General features: G+C 37.2%; 1 long non-coding RNA gene across 1 annotated transcript; it reads left to right on the top strand.

The window, feature by feature from the left end:
* The first annotated feature begins 426 nt into the window (after positions 1–426).
* On the top strand, positions 427–27030 carry LOC116275830. The gene is made up of 3 exons (XR_004185153.1): positions 427–1389; positions 1703–1819; positions 20292–27030. It is a non-coding gene; the product is annotated as an uncharacterized LOC116275830 (long non-coding RNA).
* Positions 27031–27064: the final 34 nt, after the last annotated feature.

The following is a 27064-nucleotide window of genomic DNA, read 5'->3' as shown; positions in this document are numbered from 1 at the left end:
GCAATCCACTTGGGGCTCGATCACAACTCTGCGCCAGCATCCCGTGTGGAGGAGGAGGAGGAGGAGGAGACTATAATTATCCTCCACGTCTGGGGCAGGCCCTTGGATGACATCTCCCCAGTTACCCTGCGCTCTAATAGCGCAGCTCCGATTCCTAGTCTCAGAATCCAGGCGCGCCTGGGCCGGCTGGGGGAGCAGCCGAAGTGCCTGGGACCTCTCAGGCTTCCCGTATTCCGCCGGTGCCTCCCGGCCGCCATCTCCAGCGCCGTCGCACCCGCCGAGCACCTGCACCGAAAACCCGGTCCCAAACTAGCGCTCCGGGGCGAGCGGCGGCATTGCCATAGCAACTGGGCGCCAGGGCCGCGGAGGCCGCCGGGGAGGAAGTGACGAGCGGGGTGGGTTGGCTGTTGTTGGGACACGTGACCCAGGCAGTGTTTTGACAGGGCAAACAGCAGAGAAAGAACTGGCCGAGCGAGGGGGACGGGGAGCCCGGGCGCCAGAGCTAGAGACAGCGGGCGGGCAAGGAGCTGGCAGAAGCTCTGGGCAAGAGGGCCGGCTGGAGATACGGGCGGGGGAAGCCCGGGGGCCGCGGGGCTCCGGTGTCAGGCAGGCAGGGCGAGGGGCTGAGCGTAGGAAGCGGAGCGAGGCGGTGGCTGAGGCGCGGGTGGATGGCCACAGGGGCGCCGGGGAGCCGCTTCGGGCTGGTCGTCTCGGGTCCCCACGGTCCCCTGAGGCAGCCCCTGGGGCCGCTGCGCTCCACACTCCGCTCCCGCCGGCCCTGCGCCTCTCGGAGCCTGAGGTCTGAGGTGGGAGTGTGATGTGAGCCGCTGGGCGAGCGGTGGAGAGAAGTGCCAAGAGGAGGCGGGATTGGGACGAGAGAGGAGAGCGAGTTAGTCAGCAGAGGTCGGCCGAGGGAGCCGAGGAGCCGGCCAGCCCGAGAGCGCCATGAAAACAACTCTCCGGCAGGGAGAGGGGCAGGCGCGGCGCTCGGTGCGGCGGGGCTGAAGGAAATCCGGGGCCGCGGCGGGACGGAAGGGGCTGCGCAGAGCAGGGGGCAAGCCCCCGGCTGTAAACACCTCCCCCGGAGCCGGCCGCGGAGGACTGGTTGGGAGTTGGTAGGGTCGCCCCGGGACAGCCCGGAAGAGTTCGTTTGGGGCTGGGGGCTGGGCAGGAGGAGGTGACTCGGGTTTCTGTGTAAACTTGGCCGCAGTTGCCGCAGGAAGGCTAGCCAGAGGGTAATTACACAGGTGAGGCCCGGCGGGGCGGGCGGAGCGCTCGGGAGGCGCAGGGGACTGGAAGAGTTGGCTGCGCCCAGGCACCAGGTGGAAGAATTTCCATACCAGCCCTGCGGAGGTGCCTCTGTTCCCAGAGGCGTTTTTGTACGAAGGGGTTAGTTTGTGTTGCTCGAATCTTTTTCTTCTTCTTGCCTGTACCTCCAGGTTATAAATAGATCCCGCTTTGGTTCAGAGACTGTGTGTCAGAGAAGGACACATTGGCCTGGAGAGCACAGAGGCAGGGAAGAGGGTGCTCGATCCGGAGGAGATGGGGGAGGCGGTGCAAAGAGAGTTTTGCTTTTTTCAGACCAGCCGAGGGTGCTGTCACCGCAGTTGGTGCCAGGAAGAGGCCTAACTTAACAGTAGTTTACTTGCAAGGTCCGGGTATTAGAATAGGGCCAGATTAATTTTATTTTTATCTCTTTCAGCATTTTGAAAACGAAGCAGAAGCCGTAGAATCAGCGGCGAGCCTGTTGAAAGAACCCACACGTGCATTTCACAGCACTTTGGGTGAAAATTGGATGTGAAAATGAAGCCAGACCGAGGTAAATTATTTAAGTAGGGCTTGTTCCCCCACCCCCTTCTTTTCTATGCCTCAATTTAGAAGTGTTAACCTAATTCTGCAGTAGGATCAACTATTTCTGTATCATATGTGATTATCTGTTTTTGTGACAGATTCCAGCTGGTGAGGTAGAGAAAGGCATATGGAAGAGAAGGTTAAGCTTTTTTAACAAAAGTGCTTCTGAAACAGTAGCTTCAAGAGAGATTCTAGTGTATCTCAAAATGAAAGTAAAGAACTGTATTTGTATCTGTTGCCACAATACAGGTATTTTAGAGTTGTACTTGCTCGTTTTTAGGCAGTCAATTAACTTCAGCTTTCAAGAAGTTCATAAGCTTTTTAAACTTGAATGTGAACTTAATAAAATGAAGAGAAAACTTAAGATTTTGAGTTGATAAGTATTATTTTATTACTACTTTGATTAGTTGATTTTTGTGCTTTAAGCAAACTCCAAAAGTTTGCAGAGTACTCCAGTATTCAGTATACCAGCATATGGACAGTTTGGGCCACTGAAATCCCTAGTGATAAGTAAATGTCACTTCCTTTTTAAACCTGTATTTTCAGGATTTGTAAGAATATTATATACACTGTTTTTCAAGGATTTCAAGGTAATTGTTTAATCAGTCTTCTGATTAATGGCAAGAACCAATTTTAGAAAATGTTAATATAATAATGGTTGGTAGTGAGAGCTTTTCCGTCAGATATGAGTTTGATTCCAAGAAACACTGTGAAGTGGGGATTATTTTATTTGGTAGGGGGCTGGACTAGATGACAGGTTTCCTTCCAAATCCAAGTCTTTAGGATTGCAAATATTAATTTATCCAACGAATTAGATGCTTACTTTAAAATTTATATATATTAAACTGGTTATTTTTCCATATATTTTTTCAAAGTAATTAGACAAATTCTCTGGGTAAAATAGGTCTATTGAAATGCACCAGAAGGAATTGGAGAAAACCGTACTTAATTTAGTGAGTTAAATTAGTTTTAGGTGTTGGCTATGATATACAATTAGGCAGCAGCTATGTGTGTATCAAGTATTAGTAAGTGTATTGCTCATGAGCAGGTTCCTTGTGTAGAATATACCAAGTTTAGATTTTTAGATTACATCAATGACTTTGGAAAAATGGCACCAAGGTTAGTAATTGAATCTCAGAATAAACAAGCAAATAAAATCAAAGTCACTATTTATTTTGAATTGTTTTGAAAAGTTGCTTTACAGTCATAAGCAGTTTTTAAAATAGTATTTGCAGCCAAAACGAGTGTTAAACACAATAAAATGTTTAGTGGTGTACTGATACAGATTTTTAGGGCAAACAAATTTATTCATCAAGATTTCCAAAGAAGTTTTCACCTTAAAAATTGTAGCTTTCTTTAGCATTCTCGGGTAAAGATGATGGGATTGTGAGTTTAGTATTGTGATTATATTCCATAATAATAACATAAACCTTTAGACCTATGGCTTTTTTTTTTCTTTTACTAAGACCTGTGTAAGTAATCTTTTACTTAGCAAACTAGTACAGAAATACTGAAATAAGCTTTTCACAAATGTACTTACCCTTACTGTGCGCAATGTAGTGTTGTATTTTCTATTCTCTTTTACGTTTTGAAAAATTGCTGTCACCACGCATTGAATTGATTTCTTCACCAATTAATGGGTCATGATGACCTGCAATTTGAAAGGCACAGTTATGGACAACTCTTAACAAGAAAACAGTTATACTTCATTTTTTTTTTTTTAACTACATTGGTATCTAAAGAACTATCCTATATAAATTACTTTTCTGGATAATTGAAACTTTTTAAACGTCAAAATATTTTCAGTTGTAATCATGATATATGGAGACATTTTAAAAATGTTCATGCTCTGGTTTGAGATTTTTTTTTGTCTCTAGTTTAAACTATCTCAGCCTATCTTTTTTATTCTGATTTTTATGTTCCCTGGATGTCAATAGTTTTTGTTAATATATTTATCCTTGCCACCTTTTAATTTTCCTGCTTTTAGTCTCTAAGCTAGAGAATTAGATAACTATACTTAACACTAAGTTTCTATAAGATGAACATAAATAGGAGAACTTCTCAGCTACTCATTCAGAATGTGAGTAAAGTGTGAATTTTAATGTAGAGACTCAGATACTAGTTTTGTGGGACACAGCTGTACCTCAAAGAGTTAAAGTTTCTAAATAAATACAATAGCCTCTTATCCTACATGATTGAGTGTGATAGTTGGTTGGCTAACAGTAAAAGTCTAAGGTGGGGGTCAGGAAAAAAAGCCTAATTCTTTTTCTATTGACTGTCTGTTTTTATGGAAGGTATGGGGAGCATTGGTCAATTCTGCTCTCTATACCCTCCATAAAAACAAACTGATAGCCAATAGAAAAAATTATCTGAAGATCAGGAGTTTCTACTATATTTTCAAATAAGATGTTATGGTATAGCATGATAGCTACATTTCACAATAGTCAATAGTATTTCACTGTAAAGGTAAAAAATTTAATTTTAAACAATAATATAACATTACTTGGGTAACACTGCCAAAGATGAGTCTTAGATGTTGTCATTAGCACAAGCTTTTGTGTTTTTATACTTGTTCCATTATTTGCTTGCTCTCTAATCTTCATCACATAACCTCTAAGGGTCTCAGTTTCCTTATCTGTAAAATGGGAATAATTCCAACTTCTCACAGTTAGAATGAAATATGACAGTGATTGGCACATAGCAGATATTAAATAAATAATAGCATTTATTATGCTAAATAAATACTATAGATGCTTATATATTGGTCAGTTATAAGATACACTCAACAGAAGAAATAATGAAATGTTTAATAACCTAATGCTATTTTGTTTTGTTTTGCATTCATAGTGTTCAACCTGCTAAGGCTCGAGCAGATTAATAATTTTTCAATATATAGTTATCTGAGAAAATATAAAAGCTACAGAAGGATACTTGCAGTATGTGTATAATGTGTTTCTTTATATTGTCATTTGCTATTACAGTTATGACTTCTATATGTCAAGGATGACATGGGTGGACTAAGCTTTCTGGAATAATTAGATTTTTAAGTGATGTTAACAGCTGACTAGAGCTGGGCAGCTGGAAAATTTAATGTTATTCCACCTTTGACTCAGGGATGTACAAGTTTGGACCTGGTTCTAGATCTGTGTGTATATTGAATAGCTGGTGTTTCAAGAGAAGTCTAAAGTGTGGTCCATGGCCTGTTGCGGTGACTCATGCCTGTAATCCCAGCACTTTGGGAGGCTGAGGCGGGTTGATAGCTTGAGCTTGAGACTGAGACCACCTTGAGTTCAAGACCACCCTGGGCAACATAACAAGACCCTATCTCTATTTAAAAATAAATGTGGTCTTAGTGTAGAAGTAATTAAAAACATATTAGGTTATGTTGTAAATGTATTTCTAATTTTGTATTTTTGATAGCTGAGCTTATCAAAACTGCTATGAAAGATTAAGACCTATAAAATAAATCATCAATAAATTAGTAATTTAAATCTACTGTTACAATTCATATTCAAAAACATTGTAGGCTATTGATCTTTAAGTTAAAACTATTAGTACAAAATGTGTTCCACAAACAAAACACCACACTATTTTGGGGTTTTTGTTTTTGAGGTTAAAACAGAGAAGTGCTTAGTTTTTTCCTCCATATTGGCTATATTACAAATGTAGACATTAGCCTTAGAATTCCAGTGGTTTATGAACTTAACTGTAGCATAATGCAACCCTGTTAACCTCAAACAATTCACTCCTAGGCAGGTGAAATAGGAGGAAAGAAGTGTTAAGGACTAGAAAAATGTAGCAAAGCAATTAGGTGCATTGCTTGCTAAGAATTGTTCATTGTTAGTTGATGTAAGTCAAACAAAAGAAATGGCAGATGTTGTAGAAGAAATATTGACTAGATTAAATAAAGCAGCCTTTTGCTAAATTCCCAGGTAGAGGTGGTGGTGATAGTATGAATAACAATAGCTAATACTTGTTCATACTATGTGCCAGGCACTGTCTTAAGTACTTCACATATATAACTCATTTAATCCTCACAGATACTCAAGGAAATAGATGCTGTTGTCATCTCTGTTTTATGGATAAATGAAACTGAGTCACAGAGAGAAGTTTGTTAACTTACCCAAGGTTACACAGCTAATAAAAGGGCATGCTCAAATGTGAAGTGAACTTGAGCATATGCTCTTAAGCTCCCTGACTGGTAGCAGTAACTAATGTTAAAATACCATAAGATTTTGGGACCAAAGTGGTTTAAAAATACTTGAGGAAAACTCAAAACAGGTATTTGGTAAGTACTGTGATCTTGGAAAGCTGCGTATCCTCTCTGCCTCAGCTTTTATCTTTACAATAGGGAAAGTAATAGTACCTCAGCTCATGGTTATTTTGAGGATTAAATTAATGTATGTGATGTGCTTAAAACAGTGGCTGACACTTAGCATTCAAATATAAACTATTATTTTTGGACATTTTCTAAAGAAGAAGCCAGTCAGTTAGTGAAAGCTGAGGAAGACAAAAGAAGGGGGCTAATTCAGCTGCATGTTTTGTATATTCACTGTGATCTCAAGTTAAAAGCTGGCTACTGTTGGTCTTTCATCCATTTATGTTGATGAGTCTTGACATCAGTAGCTGTCAAATAATCACTGGCTTGATACAACTTCTGAGATTCAGATACTAAAGGGGTTGACATAGAAATACCCCGTCTGTGTTTTTGCCTGTCATCCAGTAAGAAGGAAATGATTCAGTGGACTAAACTCTGTCATTTCTTTGAAGAATGAGAAAAAAAGATAATTGGAAGGCAGAACTGAGAGGCAAATGTGTATATAAGGAGAGTGACTTAAAAATTGATGTTCTCTTCAAGAACTGAAGAAACCCATGGGGTCTGAGCATTCTGCGTTGTGAACAAATGTAGAAAAAAATTAGTTGTTAAAGAATATTTATATTTATTCTTTTGCCTTTCTTGCCTTTGGATCTAATTATGAAAATGTTTTCACCCTTTTTGAGGCTGGGGATTTTAAAAACTGGAAATATTAAACTCAGACTAATAATACTGATTTTTTTTTCAATAATGAAAAGGCAAAATTGTAGTACTTGGAAACAGTACTTCTTAGTAGGTAAACCAAAGTCAATTTGTTAATAGTTAATTCTGTCTTGGCTCAAATAGGTGAAAAATCAGAATAGCTCTTCACGTAAGACTTTTTCTTTTTCATGAGGCAGGGTCTTACTCTGTCACTCAGACTGGAGTACAGTGGTGCAATCATAATTCACTGTGAGCCCCCAACTCCTGGATCAAGATCATCCTGCTTAAACCTCCAGAGTAACTGAGGACTACAGGTGCAATACCCACTATGCCTGGCTAATTGTCTTTTTATTTATTTATTTATTTATTTATTTATTTATTTATTTATTTATTTTGAGAGATGGGGTCTCACTATGTTGCCCAGGCTGTTCTCACTCTCATGGGCTCAAGCAGTCCTCCTGCCTTGGCTCTCAAAGTGCTGGGATTATGGTGCTGGTGCATTGCACCTGGCCCAGACTCTTACTTAAGTAAAACAGGATGGAATAGGTAAAAAATGCCAGTTGATAATCAAAAATATTAGACTAAGAGCCCGTGTGTAATACCACAATTCCTAGTAATGATTTGAGTTGAGATTTCTCATATTTCCCTTTCCATGTAAAAGATACTCATCTCTTCCCCTTGTTTACCATATCCAGCCCCACTAACTGCCTTTTAGGTTTTTAATTACCACTCAGGATCTTGTATGCGCAATTCCTGCTGCCTAGAAAGCCTTTCTCCCCAGTCATCACATTGGCGGCTCCATGTCATTCTTTTGTTATAGAACTTAACTGTCATTTTTTCAGAGAGGTTTTCTGTCACTACCCTATCTAAAGTGCTCAGTGAATGTTAATTGCTGTAATTTATTAAATGAGATATCCCTTGTTATTCTGTGTCTGAGCAGCCTGTATTTCCTTCATAGCATTGACAACATTTTGTAATTTCTTTTGTTTATTGTCTGTCTCTACAGCTAGATTTTAAGTTTTGTGAGTCCAGAAACCTTGTCTCTTATTCACACCTGTATTCCCATCATTTAGTAAGCAGTCTTGTACATGGTAGGTGCATAGGTGTTTAATACATATTTGTTAAATGAAAGAAGACTTGTATGTCTCAGTGTTTGTGGAGCAGATAGGAATAGGAGCAGCTGGGTAGCAATCTTTGACTGTTTTACTGATACCAGCTGAAATTCTGCCAGTTTAGGGATTGGTTTGAGTTAATGACTGTTAGGTTCTTATCACAATTTTATACACAATTTTTTGGAAATACATTGAAGGATACTGTCCATAACTTACTTAAATAAAGGTTATATTTCGCTAGGCGCGGTGGCTCACGCCTGTAATCCCAGCACTTTGGGAGGCCGAGGCGGGTGGATCATGAGGTCAGGAGATCGAGATTATCCTGGCTAACATGGTGAAACCCCATCTCTACTAAAAATAAAAAAAAAATTAGCCAGACGTGGTGGCGGGCACCTATAGTCTCAGCTACTCAGGAGGCTGAGGCAGGTGAATGGAGTGAACCTGGGAGGCGGAGCTTGCTGTGAGCCGAGATCACGCCCCTGCACTCCAGCCTGGGCGACAGAGCAAGACTCAGTCTCAAAAAAAATAATAAAATAAAATAAAGATTATATTTCTTAATTAATCATATCTTATGGAATTAAAACACTATAAAATATCTTCAAAGTAGGCAAAAGCCGTTTGGTGACAATAGTTTCCAGTTTATATACATCTGACTAACAGATGATTCATGCACAAACATTTGCTAGAAGCTCTCTGACGTCCACCCCCTGTGCTGAATTTGCTCCTGTTGCTGTTTCTGAGAGAGAGGGAGAATGTCTGTATGTTCAAATTGGTAAACCTCAGGTTTATGAGTATAAGAAAGTACAAGTTGGATAGAGTAATAGGAAAAAAACTCAAAGGATTTATAGTTTAGATTTGGGACCCATTCTTGGACTAAGTCCCAAACCTGTTTTCTTATCTGGAAGATGTAGCTGGCCAAGGGTGTTGCTTGAGAGCTTCAACTAAGATAATGTGTCAAAGAACATAGTAAGCTGTGAAATGCTATATAAATGTGGACTAATTTACTCTGTGGGCAGGATTATTTGTATAGATGAGCAAAGGGCCAGGTCTTCCCAAACACAGCCAGCTGCATCTTAGTTGGTGCTATTCACACAGTATGAGGATTTTATAACTTTTAGTTTCCTCTTGCTATCCTGACAGAAATTATACCAAACTAGAGATCCACTTGGATTAATAAATGTATACTTAGTTATACATTTTTCAAGGATGGTTGAAAAGATGGTCATATTTTAGTTTAAATGGTTTCCTTTTAGCAGCGTACTGTAATGCAAGAAAAGTTAAGACACTAAGCTTTTAGGATCGGATTTAGATTGAAATTCTGACTTCGGCACTTACCAGCCAAATGACCTTGAAAAAATTACACAGCCTTTCTGAACAACGGTTTTGTCTTTTTGCTCTAATACCATCAACCTTAAGCCTTGTGGGAAAGGTAAACTGAGAACATATGGTTTGGCACTTAACATATGCCTAGCACTGGGTAGGGATTGCTGAGTGGTTTCCTCTGCTAACAAGAATACACAACTTGGAACAGCTGCACTGAGGAAATGAGTGTTTCAGAACTCCGTTTTGAAAACTAGTTGTAACAAGCATAAAAGATCAATGGACGCTTATTATGTCACTTTCAACTTTGTCTTCTGAAATATACAACCACATAGAAAAAAATCAAAACCAGCATTGAACTACCCAATCTTTAATGCAAATGCAATGGGAGAGGGAAAGTAGGTAATTCGGAACACAACCCACTGTTTCTGGGTGATAGTAGACCATAATGAACAGTTTAGAGCAGCATCAGGGCGGAGAGTGAGGCAGAGGTGGGAACTAGAAAGAGGCTGATGGAAAATACAGAGCGGTGAGATGTTGCCCAAAATTGCTTTTTTCTTTATTTCAGAGTATTACCTAGGATTAATACAGTGCTTGGAGCATGGGCCTTCTGCTTCTGTGACCCAGAATTTAGATTTGTTCCATGATGCTGCAAGATGGCCATTATAGGTTAAGAAACCTTTGGTAGACTCTTCTGGGAATCTAATCATAACTTATGTTGCTTGTCAGTAATATTTAAGCCTAAATAATGGTCAAACTTAAACATACCGCTTTTGGGAACATGACCAAACTGTATTTGGGAATAAATAAATTAATATTTAAAGTTTTCATATTTTGGTTTCCCACTCAACCAAATGTGTATTCCTGAATGGAATTAATTTAGCATCAGTATCTGAAATTAGGCTATTTATAAAACTTTATCCTAACATCTAGAAAATGCATTTACATTTTCCATCACATTAGCAATTTTCTTTTGTGAAGAGAGATCATGGTTTGTGAGAGAGATCATTATCTAGTTGGCCATTTCTACTTAAATTTTTAACAGTAAGAGAACGTACAATTTTAGCCCTTGATATTGACAAACTTCTTTTTGTTTGTTTTGGTCTTAAAATAACTTTAAAGGTCTGTATCATATTTGGTATGTTTGACAGAAGGATGCTGATATACAAAAAATTATTATTCATTTTATAAAAGAACTGACCATAGGATTTCTCTAAGTTACCATACTTTGCTTGCTTTACCATTATTATAATTAAAAATTTCAAACCCACTGAGGAGTTGAAATACTACGATTAACATCCATTTACCTTTTCATAGATTAATTGTTAACATTTTACAACTTTTGTTGTATCTCCATATAAGTAGGTGGGATAGGTGGGTGGGATGGATAGACATGGAGTTTTGTTGTCTATTTTTTCTATTTTTAATGCAAAGCCTTTTTGTTTATTATTTCAAACTGCTACTTTTTTCAGTTGACACATTGCAATTGTATATATTTATGAGGTCCAATATGATGTTCTAATACATATATGTATTGTGTAATAATTAAATCAGGGTATTCAGCATATCTCTCACCTCATGCATTTATCATTTCCTTGTGGTGGGATAATTCAAAAGCCTCTTCTAGCTATTTTGTAATATACAATAGTTTAGGGTTATCCTCAGTCATCCTACTATGCAGTAGAACACCAGAATTTATTCCTCCTATCTAATTGTAACTTTGTATCTGTTGATCAACCTCTCTCTATTCTCTCCTTTGCCTTCCCCGGTTTCTGGAAACCACTGTTCTACTCGCTGCTTCTATGATAACAGCTTTTTTTAAGATTCCACAAAAGTGAGATCTTGCAGTATTTGTCTTTCTGTGTCTGGCTGATTTCACTGAACACGATGTCCTCCAGGTTCATTTATGTTGTTGCAAATGACAGTATTTTATTCCTTTTGTGGCTCTATAGTATTCCATTATGTGTATGCACGTGTGTGTGTACCACATTTTCTTTATGGACAGAGATTGATTCCATGTCTTGGCTATTGTGAATAGTACTGCAATAAACATGGGAGTACAGATATCTCTTCAACATGCTGATTTCATTTCCTTTGGATATACATGCCCAGTAGTGGAATTGCTGGATGATATGGTAGTTCTATCTCTGATATGTTGAGGAACCTCTGTCCTGTTTTCCGTAATGGCTGTAATAACTTACAGTCTCAACCGTGTGTAACTGTTCCCCTTTTCTCCACATCCTTGCCAACATTTGTTTTCTTTTGTCTCCAGCCGTTCTAACCTGAGTAAGGTTGTATCTCATTGTGGTTTTGATTTGCATTTCTCTGGTTATTAGTAATGTTGAACATATCTTCATATACCTGTTGGCCACTTGTGTAAGTTGCAGACATCTTGACACTTCAGCCCCACATACTACATGTATCCAGCAGTATGCTAGAGCTGGCAGGTACTGGCTTGCAAAAGCTGATTGTGTACATTTCATTTCAACTCTACACCTAGTTGGTTACTTGAAATCAGCCATGGTAACGGTATTTATACCATGGAAATTAGCAGTGCTACAAACCAAGGCCTTTTTTCCTTTCTGAGCCAGTTGTTAAACATTTACCACCACACCACTGCATGTGTCTTCTGAAAATAAAAGTATTCTTCTGTATATCTGCAATACAGTTACTACATTCAAGAAATCTAATACTTTTCATAGTATTACTATCTAATGTACAGTCTATACTCATGTTTTCCTTGTTGTTCCAATAACATCTTTAGTCATATTGCCTTTTAAAGTTGTGCATTGCTTCCTTTTACAGAAATTGAGTTAGACCCTGATGTTAGACAACATTTACAAAAGTTTTGGAGTACACCATAAGAATATGATAAAAAATTCGATCATGTAAATAGAACAGCTAAGTAATATTTTAGTAGATTTTTCCTCTAGCTTTTAAATATTATTTGGACAAAATGGATTAAAGAGATAAGTGAATGTTGTTGAAATTCCAGATTTTATTCATCAATAACACATTAAAGAATTATATTTTTAAACCTAAAGTCTCAGGCTGACTGACCTCATTTCCTAGTGATTTCCAAGGTTCCCTGCAGTCTAGCCATATTGGTCTTGTTATTCTTTAGTTACTACAAGCACATTTGACACCTTGAGGCCTTTATATTTGATGTCTTCTCTCAGAATATAAGTCTCATGGCTCCTTTTTTTTTTTTTTTTTTAACTTGACTTTCTGCCATCAAGGAAGCCTTCTCAGACCATCCTTCGAAGAGTAAAACTAATTTATTCTCCCTTTACTCTTCATTACTCTTCCTCATAGTTCTTAACATTGTTTAACCTGATATTCTGTTTCTTTTCCCCTCTCCCCAACAGGAATATAAGCTTCATGAGGGCAGGGAAGGGATTTAGTGGCATTTGTTCACTGCTGCATTTCCCCATACACAGACAGGTACCTGGCATTTAGAGGCTCTTCAATAAGTGTTTACTGTTGAATGAACACTTGCATGCATTTTAATATCTTTGTGGTGTAGCATAAAACTTATTACTTGACAACTTTATGCATTCTCTTTTCTGAGATGTGTTAGTTTAGTAACCCTAAGATCTAATTCTCCACTGTCAGTTTTTTGCTTCTAAATGGGAATGTTTATGCCCACTTCACAAGGTTATTGGGGGATCAAATGAGATGATATACATGAACTCCCTATATACAAGATAGAGTGCTATGTAAATATAAGCAGCTGTTCATTCTCTAAGCATTTATGTTTACATATCAGCTATTGTGCGAGGTTCTGGAAACATACAGATGAATAAGTCATCAGGGTACTGTGTGTGAGTCTGGGGGGCAACTAGAAAAATTCTTGACTCCTTTGGCAATGTCTCTTGCTAATGTAGTGTTTGTGGTTTGAGGAATCATGACCTCAGATGTATTGCTTCCCTAAACTAAGACATTAACATCCTTCAGTCTTCTATCCTCTTAAAAATTACACTAGTAATATGAGTCTGTCAAAGAAGTACAAAATATAGATAAGCTAAAAGAAAGGGACAAAATAATAGTAATGCTCCTATTCTGTGATTAGACAGTTCACGTTTTGGGGGTGTGAGTGTGTGTATCCTTCTAGTCTATAAATGTATGTACATATTAATAATATATTTTTTAATTAAACCATATATACTATTTAGCAAACGATTTTTTACCAAATATAATTTGTGTATTTTCATGTCATTATTCTTCCATTATGGTATCTTTAATGGTTATATAGCTAACTTTTGCATGCCTGTGTTATTTGGCCAATTTATACTTCTTAATGTTTTAATTTTTAACTGAGGTAAAATGTAGATAACATAAAATTTATTATCCTAACCATTTTCATGTGTACAATCTTTTTGTTGGATACTTAAGCTCCAAGTTTTGGCAAATACAAACAGCACTGTAACAAACATTCCTGTAGTTTAAATCCTGGTGTATTTCCTTATTTTTTCCAGACAAAATTCTAAAAGTAGAATTACTTGATCACAGTATATACAAACATTTTTTGATTATTATAAAATCACACTTTTTGATTATGGTAAAAAAGTGCCAATTTTTGGTCACCAACAGTATATGAGAATAAAAATAGTTTTTCCCCTACCTGACACTCTTGTTAGCTTTAGTGTATGAGCAAAACTCACACAAACGATTCTAAATTTGATTTCACATTATAGATATTCTTGAAAGAAAATGGCTAATTACTATCTGATTTGTATCTTGTTTTCCTCCACGTACAAATAGTAGACATCTTTTCATTCTCCAACATTATATGCCCAATCTAAATTCTAACTGAAATCTTCAGTCTCCCCTCACCCCCGTAACTTCAACTTTTATTTTAGATTCAGGGGGTACACGTGCAGATTCATTACATGAGTGTATTTTGTGATGCTTGGGTTTTGGGATACAGATGATCCCATCACCCAGGTGGTGAGCATAGTACCCACAGGTAGTTTTTCAGTCTGCACCTGCCTCCCTCCGTTCCCCTTGTAGTCCCCAGTGTCTATTGTTCCCACTTTTATGTCCATGTATACTCAGTGTTTACTCCCACTTACAAGTGAGAACATGCAATATTTGGTTTTCTGTTCCAATAGATTTTTCTTTTGGTCAATTTCTGGCTGGTATTCCTTCCCCTGCACCCCCCTTCCCCACCCAGAGATAGGGTTTCACTCTGTTGCCCGAGCTGCAGTGCAGTGGCATGATCATAGGTCACTACACCCTTGAACTCCTGGGCTCAAGTAGTCCTTCCACCTCAGCCTCCGAGGCAACTAAAACTACAGGCGCAGACCACCCTGCCCAGGTAACTTTTAAATTTTTTATAGAGACAGGTCTTGTTATGTTGCCGAGGTCTGGAACTCCTGTCCTTAAGCAGTCCTCCTGCCTCAGCTTCCCCAAGTGCTGAGATTACAGGCGTGAGCCACCATGCCCACACTCTAGATGGTATTCTTGATTTGACTTTCAGGAATTGTTGTGTGGCAGTTAGGGCAGTGGAAAGAACATGGGTTTGGAGCTTGACAACTCACTGTTCAAACATCAGCATCATTACTTACTAGCTGGGTGAGTTTAGGAAAGTTAAACTCTCTATGTCTTAATTGCCCGGAAATCTGTAAAAATGGGAATAACAATTCTTTTCTCAAGGTTTCTGCGAGGATTGAAAGAAATAGTACATGTTAGCATCTAGCTCAGTGCCTGGGCACAAGGTGGGCACCAGCTTTCTATGAAAACAAGTTGTCACACTGAGGATACAGGGCCAATATCCCCTAAATCTACTTTTTCCAACTAGGATTCTAGAACTGTAACTATAATAAAGTTTACTAACAGTAGTACTTACATCTAGAAAATCTGTGGGGGATAATGTCTAAAGTCTTTAGTGCTGTGTAATTATATGAGAATTTGCTGTCATGACAGTTGTGCTCAACTGCAGATGCTGTCAATCCATGGTTTCCTACTTTAGTAAGGAGCACAAGGCAGAGTGGCCTTCTGTGAAGTTAAACTCTGGCATCGATTTCCTTTGTTGTTGATTCAACAGTGTTTCAGCTTACTCTAATCTTGGATAAAAAGAGAAACGTATGCCTGCTCTGGATGGATAGAATTCAAATTTGCTGTGCAATGAATTTGAATTTTTGTGGCATTCATTTTATGTAGATACGTGTGTCTATTTCAACTATAATATTTCCCAACTTCTTTGATATCTCACTAAGGAAAGTTTTGGTTACCGAGGTGGGAGGATTGCTTGAGCCTAGGAGTTCAAGACGAACCTGTATGACATAGGGAGACCCCATCTCTACAAAAAAAACTTAAAAATAAAAATTAGCTGGGCTTGTTGGTTCCAGCCTATAGTCCCAGCTCTTGGGATGCTGAGATGGGAGGATCACTTGAGCTGAGGATTTAAGGCTGTAGTGAGCTATGATAAAGCCATTGCACTCTAGCCTGGGCGACAGAGTGAAACCGTGTCTCAAAAAAAAAAAAGTTTTGATTAAATAGTTAAATTCATGTAATATGTGTCATCTTAACAATATGTACAACTCTTATTTTTAGTTTATCTTGCAGCATTTAGGTAATCTGAAAAAAGTGATGGTTTTGTGCACGTGATCATTGGGCTAAATTTTTTCTTTTCATTCAGTAGTATTTATTGATGAACCATTCTGTGGTATGACCTCTGAGATATGTATTATGTTCTCTCCCCTATAGAAAATGTAATCCAAGAAAGAAGATAAGTATAATGCAGGACATTTGAGAACTGAATGAATGATAAAAGTAATGTTTATCAAAGGTCATAGGGAATGATTAATTCCAGCTGGAGAAGTTAATTTAGGGCTGGGACTGTCTTAGCAGAGACAGCAGCTGAGTTGATCCTTAAAAAACTGATATGATTTGGATAGATAAAAATTTAGAGATTGGGGCAGGGAAGGGAATGGAAGGAAGAACATTCTGATCAGAGGGAATGAGTTAAGGTGTGAAGATAGAATTCCGATGTTTAACGGACGACAGACAGACTAATGTGAATGGGAAGGGTTGCTGTGGAATAGGGAGAGATTAGAGTTTTGAATGTTAAGCTATAAGGAGTTTGAGCCTCATTCATTTGCTAGTATCAGACAGTCTTAAAATCAGTTTTTAGCTCTCAAAATTACATTATGGCCTACTGTTATAAAAAATACCTAACACACATCTACTGTTAGCTAAATCTTTTTCTTCTCCATTTATTTTTCCCTTTGCCACCATTCTTTGTTTATAATGTATGAAGGATTTGTGTTTTATTTTACAAAAATTCTTGGGAATGTTAACATGGTACACAATACTAACAATACTGTATCTATTGTTTTATAATACTCTTTTTGTCAGAGTAGTAAGCTGCACTATTTATTTTAAAATAGCTGTGTGTTATAACAAATGGAAGAAAAATACAGAGTAAAACTGGAGATTCCATTTCTCATTCCAGATAATTGCTGGCAGAAGTTTGAATTCTATTAGAGGCTTTCATACCCTTCAGCTTCATGTAAGGTCTGAGAATGAAGGAAGTCCCCGTGATACTGATAAGCTTTCCTAGCTGTGTTAGGAGTAGAGATGTATCTTCTTCTCTCCCCAACCAGATAAACACTTTCACACTAAAGCTTTAAAAAAAAAAAGGTGATCGTAAGAGTGAGGTTTTTTCAGTATTTTGTGGTAGACAGAGCACTAAGAAGCAATCTCAGTTTCCTAGTCTTAGTTTGCCACTATCTGTGTGAATAATCACCAACCTCTTTGACCACCAGTTGCCTCATCTGATAAGAGATTAGATTAGATCATTTTGGAGGTTCCTTCTAGGTCTAAGGTTTGATCATTCATTACTCCTTTTTTTTTTTGGCCTGGCTTGTAAGGTTTCTGATGGCATAACTCCTTTCTTAAATATTGTTTCTCTGAGCATGTGTGTCATTAAGTTGGCATACTAACTTTTCAGAAATTGAGGTAAAGAACATCCCTGTGCCTCTGAGTAGTTATTGTGTTGATTGAATGCAGGTTCTGCAGGCACACTTCTGTGGTTCAGGAGGTTGTAGTCTAACCCTGGCCTGTACCTTTTGTAGTAGCTTATGCTGCAGAATTTAGGTATTTACCAGGGTACTCTAAGTTGCTAACAACAACAACAAAATTCAGGTTACATAGTGGTACGTATTAAATCCACTTTTAAAAGTTCAGGATGTGAAAATAATTTTGTTATTCTGAAATTACTCACAAAATCACTCTGTCACTAGAAACCACAGTTGGAAAGATCCTTAAAGTGTGTGAGTTTCTTTCATTTTTATAGTTGGGAAAACATACTACCCGGAGAAAAGCAACCTATCCAACTAAAAAAGTAAAACTCAAATTCCCTGCTAGTTGTTTTAGTATTTTCTGTATTTGGTATTACTTCTAGCCTCTAGCAGAGCACAGTTGCCTCTAGGTTCTGGCACCAGAAATGAAATAATGATCATCTGGCTTTTATCAGGAAACTGGAAAGGAACAGACTAGGTGATTATATTTTGACATTGTTCTCAAAGTAATACATGCATACTCTTAGAAGTAAGTCGAATGGTAATAAGTAGACTCAAAGGGAATAAGACATTTCATCCTTGAAACTAGGAAGCTAAGAAAGAGATGGATATAAAGAAATAAGAAATTAGAAATAATTGTCAAATTTAAAAATCAGGAAATAGTACAAACTAATTATTTAGAAATATAGAGGACAATATTTTTTCTTTAGTTTCAATGTATAAAAAATGAGGCTAGTGATAGTACCTACTTAAAGGGCTATTGTAATGAGGAAATGAGGTAGTCCGTATAAGGTGCTTAGAAAATAGTATTTGGGCCGGGCACAGTGGCTCATACCTGTAATCCCAGCACTTTGGGAGGCCGAGGCGGGCGGATCACCTGAGGTCAGGAGTTCGAGACCAGCCTTACCAACAAGGAGAAACCTCATTTCTACTAAAAATACAAAAAAATTAGCCGGGCATGGTGGCCCATGCTTGTCATCCCAGCTACTCGGGAGGCTGAGGCAGGAGAGTTGCTTGAACCTGGGATGTGGAGGTTGCAGTGAACCAAGATTGAGCCATTGCACTCCAGCCTGGGCAACAAAAGCAAAACTCCGTCTCAAAAAAACAAAACAAAACAAAATAGTATTTGATTCTGAATAAATACTCAATAAATTTGCCTATCATTGTTAATAAATTAGCATCTCTTCAATATGTAAGGTAAACACATTCCAAGTGCGCTGAGAGAAATATACAAAGGCTAAGAGAGTGGCTAAGTGAGAGCAAGAAGTCCTCTTTGGTTAGAATGGTTAGGTAAGGCCCCTGAGAAAATGAGCAAAGGATGAGAAGGCACCAGTTGTGTAAGGGGGAAGAACATCTCAGGCCAAAGGAATATGTGCAAAGGTCCTGAATTTAGAAAGTCTGGCATGCTTTAGGAACTGCAAGAAGGCCAGCTACTATACGATAGTTTGTGCTTCCCTCATTTCTTCATTTTATACTGTCTCCTTCACTAGAATAATTGTTCTTCAAGGGCAGTGATGACATCTGACTTCTTCCCAGCTGTTTTCCTCACACCTGTGACAAGTTGACACAGAATTAGTATTTATTAGATGCTTGATAAAAAATTAAGTGCCTATTGCTTACTTAACAACTGTGTAAGTTCTAAGATACCATAATTTTATGTTTGGGCTTTTATCAGTGAGTTTCATGAAATATAAAATTCACGCTTAAAAAATTTAACATATTTAACCGTTTTATATCTCTAACTGTACCATTAAGTTCAAACTATTTTAATGGGCTGTGTTAAATGCTACATAGGATGGTCCTGGTTTATGCCTGTTGTCCCTGTGTCCAATCCTATTTCATAATGGTCTCCTTTCACTCTAAATGTGTTACCACTGTTTGGATCATGAATTTTACTCTTTAATTTTTTAATACATTTTTTTTTTCTTTTTAGAGATAAGGTCTTTCTATGTTGGCCAGGAAGGTCTTGAACTCCTGGCCTCAAGCAAACCTCCCACCTCAGTGGACAATGAATTTTATGATAACAGTAATAGTCATTTTACTGTTCTGCTAGTTCACTCAAATCTTGTCTTTCATTAACTGGTATATCATTCTGTACTTAGATAGCTTAAATATAGATTAAAATAGCTGATTTGCCCCAGCTGTGTTTTGTAGGATATTGCATCTAATATTTTGTAATTTACATGGGCCCTTGTTTGAAATCAAGGGATTGACAACATGGGATGCTTGTTTTGATTTAGTACAAAACACTTGGATTTTGTTTTAGAAATGCTCTATTTCTAAAATATTTCTCCCAAACATCCATATTTTGACAAAATGTTCTTTTTGAAAGTGATATGAATTCTTATGAATATTTCCTTCTGCAATATAGTTGTGATTATATAGTCTTATTGGTTAAATATGACAACATTTTAGAATTTAACTGTTAGAAATAGTAAAACCATAGACATTTGGACCATTCTCCCTCTCTTGTTCACTGAAACAAGTATTCACCGAGCACTTTCAATGTGCCTGGCATATGTGCTGGAAGTACTGTGATGAGCAAGAACTAACATGGCCTCTGCCCTCAGAAACTTGTAGTTTGAAAAAAAAAAACAAAAAACAAAGTCTTTTCTTCCTGGGGCAACAGGTGAATCAGAAGCTGAGGTTACCCTGTGATGTTTTAGAAGAGGTGGGACTTGGGGGTAGAGGAGCTGGCCCAGAGGAATAAGAGAGTATCAGATGGCATGTACAAACTTACAGAAATTGTACACTCTACTCTCCCTTTCTTTTTTTGTTTATTGATACAGGTTCTTGCTCTGTTGCCCAGGCTGGAGTATAGTGGCTTGATTGTGGCTCACTGCAACCTCCAATTCCTGGGTGCAAGCAATCCTCCTGCCTCAGTCCCTGAGAAGCTGGGAATACAGTGTGCACTACCATGCCCAGCTGATTTTTAATTTTTTTTTTTTTTTTTTTTTTTTTTAGAAACGAGGTCTCACTGTTGCCCAGCCTGGTCTTAAACTCTATCCTCAAGCAGTCCTCCTGTCTCAGCCTCCTAAAGTCTGGAATTATGAGCATGAGCCACCATGCCTGACCTCCACTATCCCTTTCTATTTGTGGTGGTCTCCAATATTTTGAGTTTGAATGGGAGGGGGGCATGTATGTTTGATGGTTTGTTTTGTTTTTGTGAATGAAGAATGAAAAATTATTCCCAGTAAGTGCAAGCTTCAGTTGAGGCGCTCAGTTTATGAGGTCTTACTGTTGTTTCCTCTCTTAGGTGCTGCAGTTAAAATCTTCCTGGTCTAAAATGGTAAAAACTATTGAGGTATTCAAATAAGTACTTTACAAACTGAAATTGCATTGAAAATGGAGAGCTCTTGTAGAAAGGTTGACTCTAGCATTTATATAAGGGAAAAGACAACTATTGTTTCCCTCTACACAGAAAGCTATATTCAGTAGTTACAGCATTTGTACATTGTGAATCCTTAGGGATCTCTGAACATCTGTGTCTTTGGTAGTGTCACCTCTAGTAAAAGAAGGCCTGTAGAATTGAGTGGTGACAGCCTGTGATGTATGTGAATTTTGGCTGTAAGTCTCTAGTGACTATTTTCTCCAACTCTATTTAGTACAATTCTACCTAATTTCAGCTGTTGTGCTTCCAAAGTCCATGTTTGTTGAATATGATATGATGAAAACCAGTATCTATTTGGAGACAGTGGGAGGGATGGTAGTAATTGAGAGACAATGTCAGATGGAGCAATGGCCTTAGCATTTTTTTGACTGCAATCCACAATTAGACATTTCACATTGCTGCCCCATAACAACATCCCTATCAACCCCTGCCCCAAAACAAGTTATTTACCAATCTTGCTATGAGCAATGATGACTGATTTTTTTTTCTTTTCTCTACTTTATTTAAAAAGAAAATGATAGTCTCAACCCCTTATATTAATTTTATAGCACATTAATTATACAGATTGTTTTAGCACTTAGAACTAAAAGTGTTCAAGATTTGATTTTGTTATCTTCTCTGTGTAAGCTTAAGTTGCTGACTTACTCTGAGTTGCCATTTTATTGATTAAAACTGGGATAGTAATAGTATTTTACACTATTTTATAACTTTGTTAGAATGACATAACCTGAGTGAAGTGGTTGTGCCAGGCACTTACTAAACACACAGTGAATGAGTAGGTTCTCTCCAAAGTTTGTTAGCTTAGGGAATTGGGAGGATGTCACTGACAATAATGGTGACTCTTGTTCAGAGGAAAACTAATTCAGTTTTAGACATGCTGGAGTTTGAGGTAGCCAAAAGAGTTTAGTCATATCACTTGGAAGAAAACCAACGTAAAATAGTTTCAAATAAGCAAGTTTTTAAAAATGTTAAATGCAAAGCAAACAGTATTAAAGCTTCAGGGACTTAATGATTGAGTCTCCTTAAGCTACACAAGATTGACTAAATACACATACAGCTTTTTCACTCAACCAGATTTTTGTTAACATTCTCCAGAATTTAAACTGCAGAATCAGTCATTTGTATGACTGTCTCTGTTAGCAGACATAATGACATGTATCAGTAATAGTAATTGTGGAAAAAAACCACAGCACTTGGAATTAAACCTAGAGTAGGTGATTCTTACAAGGTACCTACCTCAATTTCTATGATTCAGTTTCTTCATCTACAAAATATTATTTCACAAAGTTGCAGTTGTCAAAGGGACAGGTAAATATGGGATCCATTATCTTCATGGAAAAACTTGTCATAAAATGTTATATTATTATAATACAAATGTATGATTGGTTTTCAATCTAAGATTAATCAAACAGAGCATTCTTTGTAATAGCAGGAGATTAACATCCCATAATATATCTTTAAAAGAAGTATGCATAAAGAAAAACCCATATGCACCTCTGCACACATTTTATGTAATGATGGTGATATTAATTTACAAAGTATATAGGAGATTAAAAGTGAATTCTTAATACGTGATCTTGATTCTTATTAAATCTGACTTATGTGTGTACAAGATATTATTAGACGAAGTGTTTGTCTAGTAGCTTAGCTTATAAATAACCCCTGTTCTAGCTCATTTTAAACAATGTAGTATGAATGATGCCAAAAAACAGGCTAGAACATTTTCTTCTTTCCAAGATCTTAGATTTTGTAAACAAGGCACTACTCCTGGAACTAATCTAGGTCATCATAACCCAAAATCTTTTGAAAGATGAGATCCTCAATTAAGTCTCTTAGGTACTTTTTAGCATTTTAATTTTAAGAATGTGTTTAACTCTTAAAACGGTATATTTGGGTTGCTGTTTGGCCATTTGGTTTATTTGTACTTTGTTATAATGAATACAAGTCAGTGGGTAATCATTGCAGCAAGTATGATTACTGGGAATCTCATGTAAATGGCAGTCACTATAATGTATGGTTTAATTTATCCCTGAAGTGACCTGAACATCATATTTTGTTTTTCAATAAAAACTGATTTAATGATGTCATAAATTTCTCTATTTTCCAAAACTGTTAATGTTAAATTTTAACTATTGCTTAGTCTTCATTACAAATTAGTTATTCAGCTGTTACATGTGTTGTTAGATGTGACATTATTTAAGAAACTTAAAAAAAATCAGCATCACAGAAATCTTTCTTTGGTCAAGAGTTGTCTCATTCCCGTTTTTATTAATACTGTATACAACTAATGTATGCTAATGTATTGCTGTTATTTGTTGTGTGCGTGTGTGTGTATGCAGACATATGGTTATGTCATGTAGACCTGATATCTGCAAAGGGAAAGAGGAGACTTCAGATTAAGAGCCCAAGTACTCACCTAGGTGGTTTATAGCACTTAGAGAAATGATTATTCCCACTTTTCGAAGAAATAGATTCAGACAGGTTAAATAATTTGGTAACACATCCTGTAAGTGGAAAGAGCTTGAATTTGTGGCTTTCCTCCTCCATTATGTCTTGCTGCTTTAAGGGGTCTTTCCAATCATGAGGTTGGATTTTGTACCAGTTTTAATCTGTGGGGATAACAACTACCTGAGGATCTGAGAAGAGTATGTAAAGGGATTAGCATCATGCCTGGCCCATGGGCCAGTAGGTAGTGGCTATTTAATATATATATAATATATATTTAGTAATTATTTTTATGTGTATATGTGTAGTAGCTATTTAATCATTACCTTTGAAGGGCTCTTTTTTCTATCTGCAATAATTTTTTTTTGTTTAGAAAGTCTCAAAGATAGCATGATTATCTCTTAAAGTATCTTACTATCAGTATATCTCAATTATTTCTGTTAACAGAAAGCATAGATGATCTGAAATAGTTATTTGAAATTTTTCCATTTTGTATTTGAAATATATAGTTTTGTTTTTAAAACTTTTGTAAAAGATCTACTATCCTATTTGTTTCCCTGCAGGAGCATGATATGTTTCCTGAACTGTCCATTTAGAGAACATACTTAACAACCATGCTAGGTGGGTTCTGGAGGAGTGGGGGAAGGAGGTTTGTCATGGTTGGGAATTGAGAATTGAGAATTTGGGACTAACACTTGTGTAGAAATTCGTGTTATTCAGATTCTTAGTTTGTAGTCTTGAGATTTACAAAGTAGATAATGTGCCATCATTTTACAGCATACTCATTATTTAGTTTTGTGTACCAAGGTGAGCAAATTGGGGAAAAGCAAACTTTTTTCAAAAATATATGAAGTGCTGTTCTGAAATTTATTGGAAAACTAGCAACAGAGAGGGGAGCATTTCACTAAATAAAATACTGTCTCAGTTGGATTTAAGTTTTTTAAGGTGGCACATCTATTTGGAGTGTCTTTTATCATTTATAATTACATGTTGTGACTAAATACATTTAATGTTTTTTCTGTAAATTCTTTTTTTATATGACATCAATAGATTTATATTATAGATATATGATATCACTAGCCTTTAATTTTAAAGTTGAAGGATTATAACTGAAAGGAAATATTCCAAAACAACCCTGGGATTATATATTATAGGAGATAGAAAAAGGTTGATTTTGAAATATAAATTTATTAATCCAAAAAATTTTTAAATTTGATTTCCTTTAACTTCTAGTTGTGACTTATAAATTTTATATTTAATTTCCTTATTTAGACAATGAAGATGGTCAAATAAGATGTTCTACTTGTACTAGTCACCTCCCATGATTGTGAAATCAAATCAAATATTGTATAAAATATAAATGAGGCATGGTGCTAGGTAAACAAGTAGACATAGTACCTACCTTTAAAGCACTTACAGTGTGATGGAGGAGACTCATTAAACCAGTCATTTTGTAAACAGCCTTTCTACATTCTATGAACTAAGTGTTAAGGAAAAAGTACAGTGGGCCTGTGACTAGTCTTGGATTAGGAGTTGTACAGATGAGGAAACTGAAGCTCATAATGGTGTAATAATCTTATATGTGGTCTCACTGTTAGTAATGGCAGATTCCTGTTTTGAACACAGGTTGGCCTACCTCCAAAATCCTTGCTCTCTCTACCATGCCATTCTTTCTCTGAGTCACCTACCTCAGGCTTATTGTGTTTCCAAACACGTCTTGTTATTTCTCAGGGGGCTTAGCAGCTCTCCCTCTGGCTAAATGTGGAGCGAGTGATCAGATTCTTTAAAGTAATGAGATTTCTTTAAAGCAGTAAACCTCTTCCAGGTTGTATTTCTTCTGTACTGTAGAACTCCAGGAATCCTAGAAGCTTCTTCAGGGGTAGAAATCTTACGGATTCTGGGTCTGAGATGAAATTGCGTGCTATTTGTGGCTTCTCACTTAAAAATAGCCTCATAGTGCTCATGGGGCACTTTAGTAACTCCAGCATTTCCATCAGCCTCCACTCCCTAATGCCGAGACACTCAAGATAAACAAAGATCTGAGTAGTAAACGGCATGCTTCTGCTGCTGCCTCAGCCTACTCCCACAAACCTTTCCTGTATAGAAGTCCTAGAGCCACTACTGATAATGCATTTTATAGGAAGAATGCAAATAAAGAGTTCCATTGCTTTAAACATTTGAAAACCACCATCCTAGTTGACGTGACGTTCAGGGGAAATACTTCTAAAGTGAGAAATTTTTATAATTCATCACATCTGTTCATCCCCTACTACTTTCATTGATTCTCCCAAACAACTTTGTAAGCTGGGGAGGGGTTTTTGCTGTTAAAGTTCGTGGAGACAGTATGAACTGGTAAACTGAAGCCCACTACTTGAAACCTGAAAAAAAGTCTATGCTTTTATATCTCTGGGTAATTTTATGATAACAAAAAGTAAATGAATTTAAGCTAAATGTCATTGTTCTATGTGTCCAGAGACATTTTACTATAAAGACCTAGTTAAATCTTGTCAGAGATTATTAAGTAACTGATAATTTTTCCTTTCTGAATGTTTTTCTAGTCAGTCTGGTAACCTGTTTCTTTAGCCCTCTTAAAAGGTACTGCATGCATTTGAGGAGAGACCATTTCAGGACCTATCCCATTTTAAATATGTAACAGGTTGTGCTTTTCTAGGAATTTGTGAAGTTTGTTGTAAAATACTTTATAGTTCTAGATATATGGAGGTTAATGCTTTATTCTGATTATTGTAAAGTTTTTTATTTACACATTTTCACAGGGTTTCATTTGGTAGACCTGATTTAATTTAAATGTGAAGTAATTGATTCCCTCCACAACCCTTCTTTGTCTTCAGTTTCATTTATTTCACTAACTGAAATAAATTTTTGTCTCATGAATTTCTCTGTTTTAAAAGCAACTAAAGAAACACATTTTAGGGGTTTACACTAGAATACTTTGCATCGTCAGTCTTCTGTTCTTTCCTTTCAAGTTGCCTAAACACAGCTGAGTTCATAAGACGAGCAAAGAAAACATGACAGTGCTGCCAAGTAGACAGGAAGCTGTAGTGGACCTAGTGAGCAGGGGAGGTTGAGCACACCCTCTGTCCAATCAGCTGTGAGTGCTGTTGCTATGTGCGCTCTTACTCTGCTGCCTTTGTGAAAAACCTTGCACGGAGGGAAGCGGAATCAGCACCCAACGCTGAACATTTGTTTTAACCGCTGCAGACATCTGGATCCCTCAGTTACTGATAGTATAGCTATTGATAGCCAGAAGGCAACTTCTTTTATACAAGGATTCCAGTATGGTTTTCAGTGGAAACAAAGGGCTTCACAGAGAAGGTGTGTAGTGAAGTGTTTTTAACGGCTTTATTTTTAAGCTTCCAATTTTCTGTAGCTGTTTACCAGTTGGTTGTGGTGCTTGTTTTGCATGGATTTTTAATAAATAGGTCTAGGAAAATTATCTCACTTTGAAAACCATTGAACTTAGAGAATTTTCTTTAGCTTCATATAGCCTGTTTTCTTTGAACAGCAGTACTGAAAAGATTATTAAAATGCTGAACTGAACAATGAATAGGAAGAAAAGAAACCAAATACAATGTGCTCACTTTAATGGGGAAAAAATGTGATAGAAATGAGAATACAAGGAAGAGAATGTGCATTAGCCAGAAGCATTAACTGTATATGGGGGCAGGAGGTGTTTTTTAAATTAAAGCTGTTAAGACAAACGTAGTTTAAATAAGCTGCCTATTTTTAATTGAATTCATGTTTCTGAATTTGACAAAGATTGTCAGAATTTAACTAAGTGAGATTTTTGACATAGTTTAAGTAATTGGTGTGCTAAAATCTTTTTATAAAGCGTTTCTGAAAATCCTACCTCAAATTGTGCAATCTCTTAATTATTTAATCC

Source organism: Papio anubis, chromosome 7 (genome assembly GCF_008728515.1).
Source record: "Papio anubis isolate 15944 chromosome 7, Panubis1.0, whole genome shotgun sequence".
Taxonomy (NCBI): domain Eukaryota; kingdom Metazoa; phylum Chordata; class Mammalia; order Primates; family Cercopithecidae; genus Papio; species Papio anubis.
Note: the sequence above shows the minus strand (reverse complement) of the source record. Positions and strands in the feature narration are given on the sequence as shown.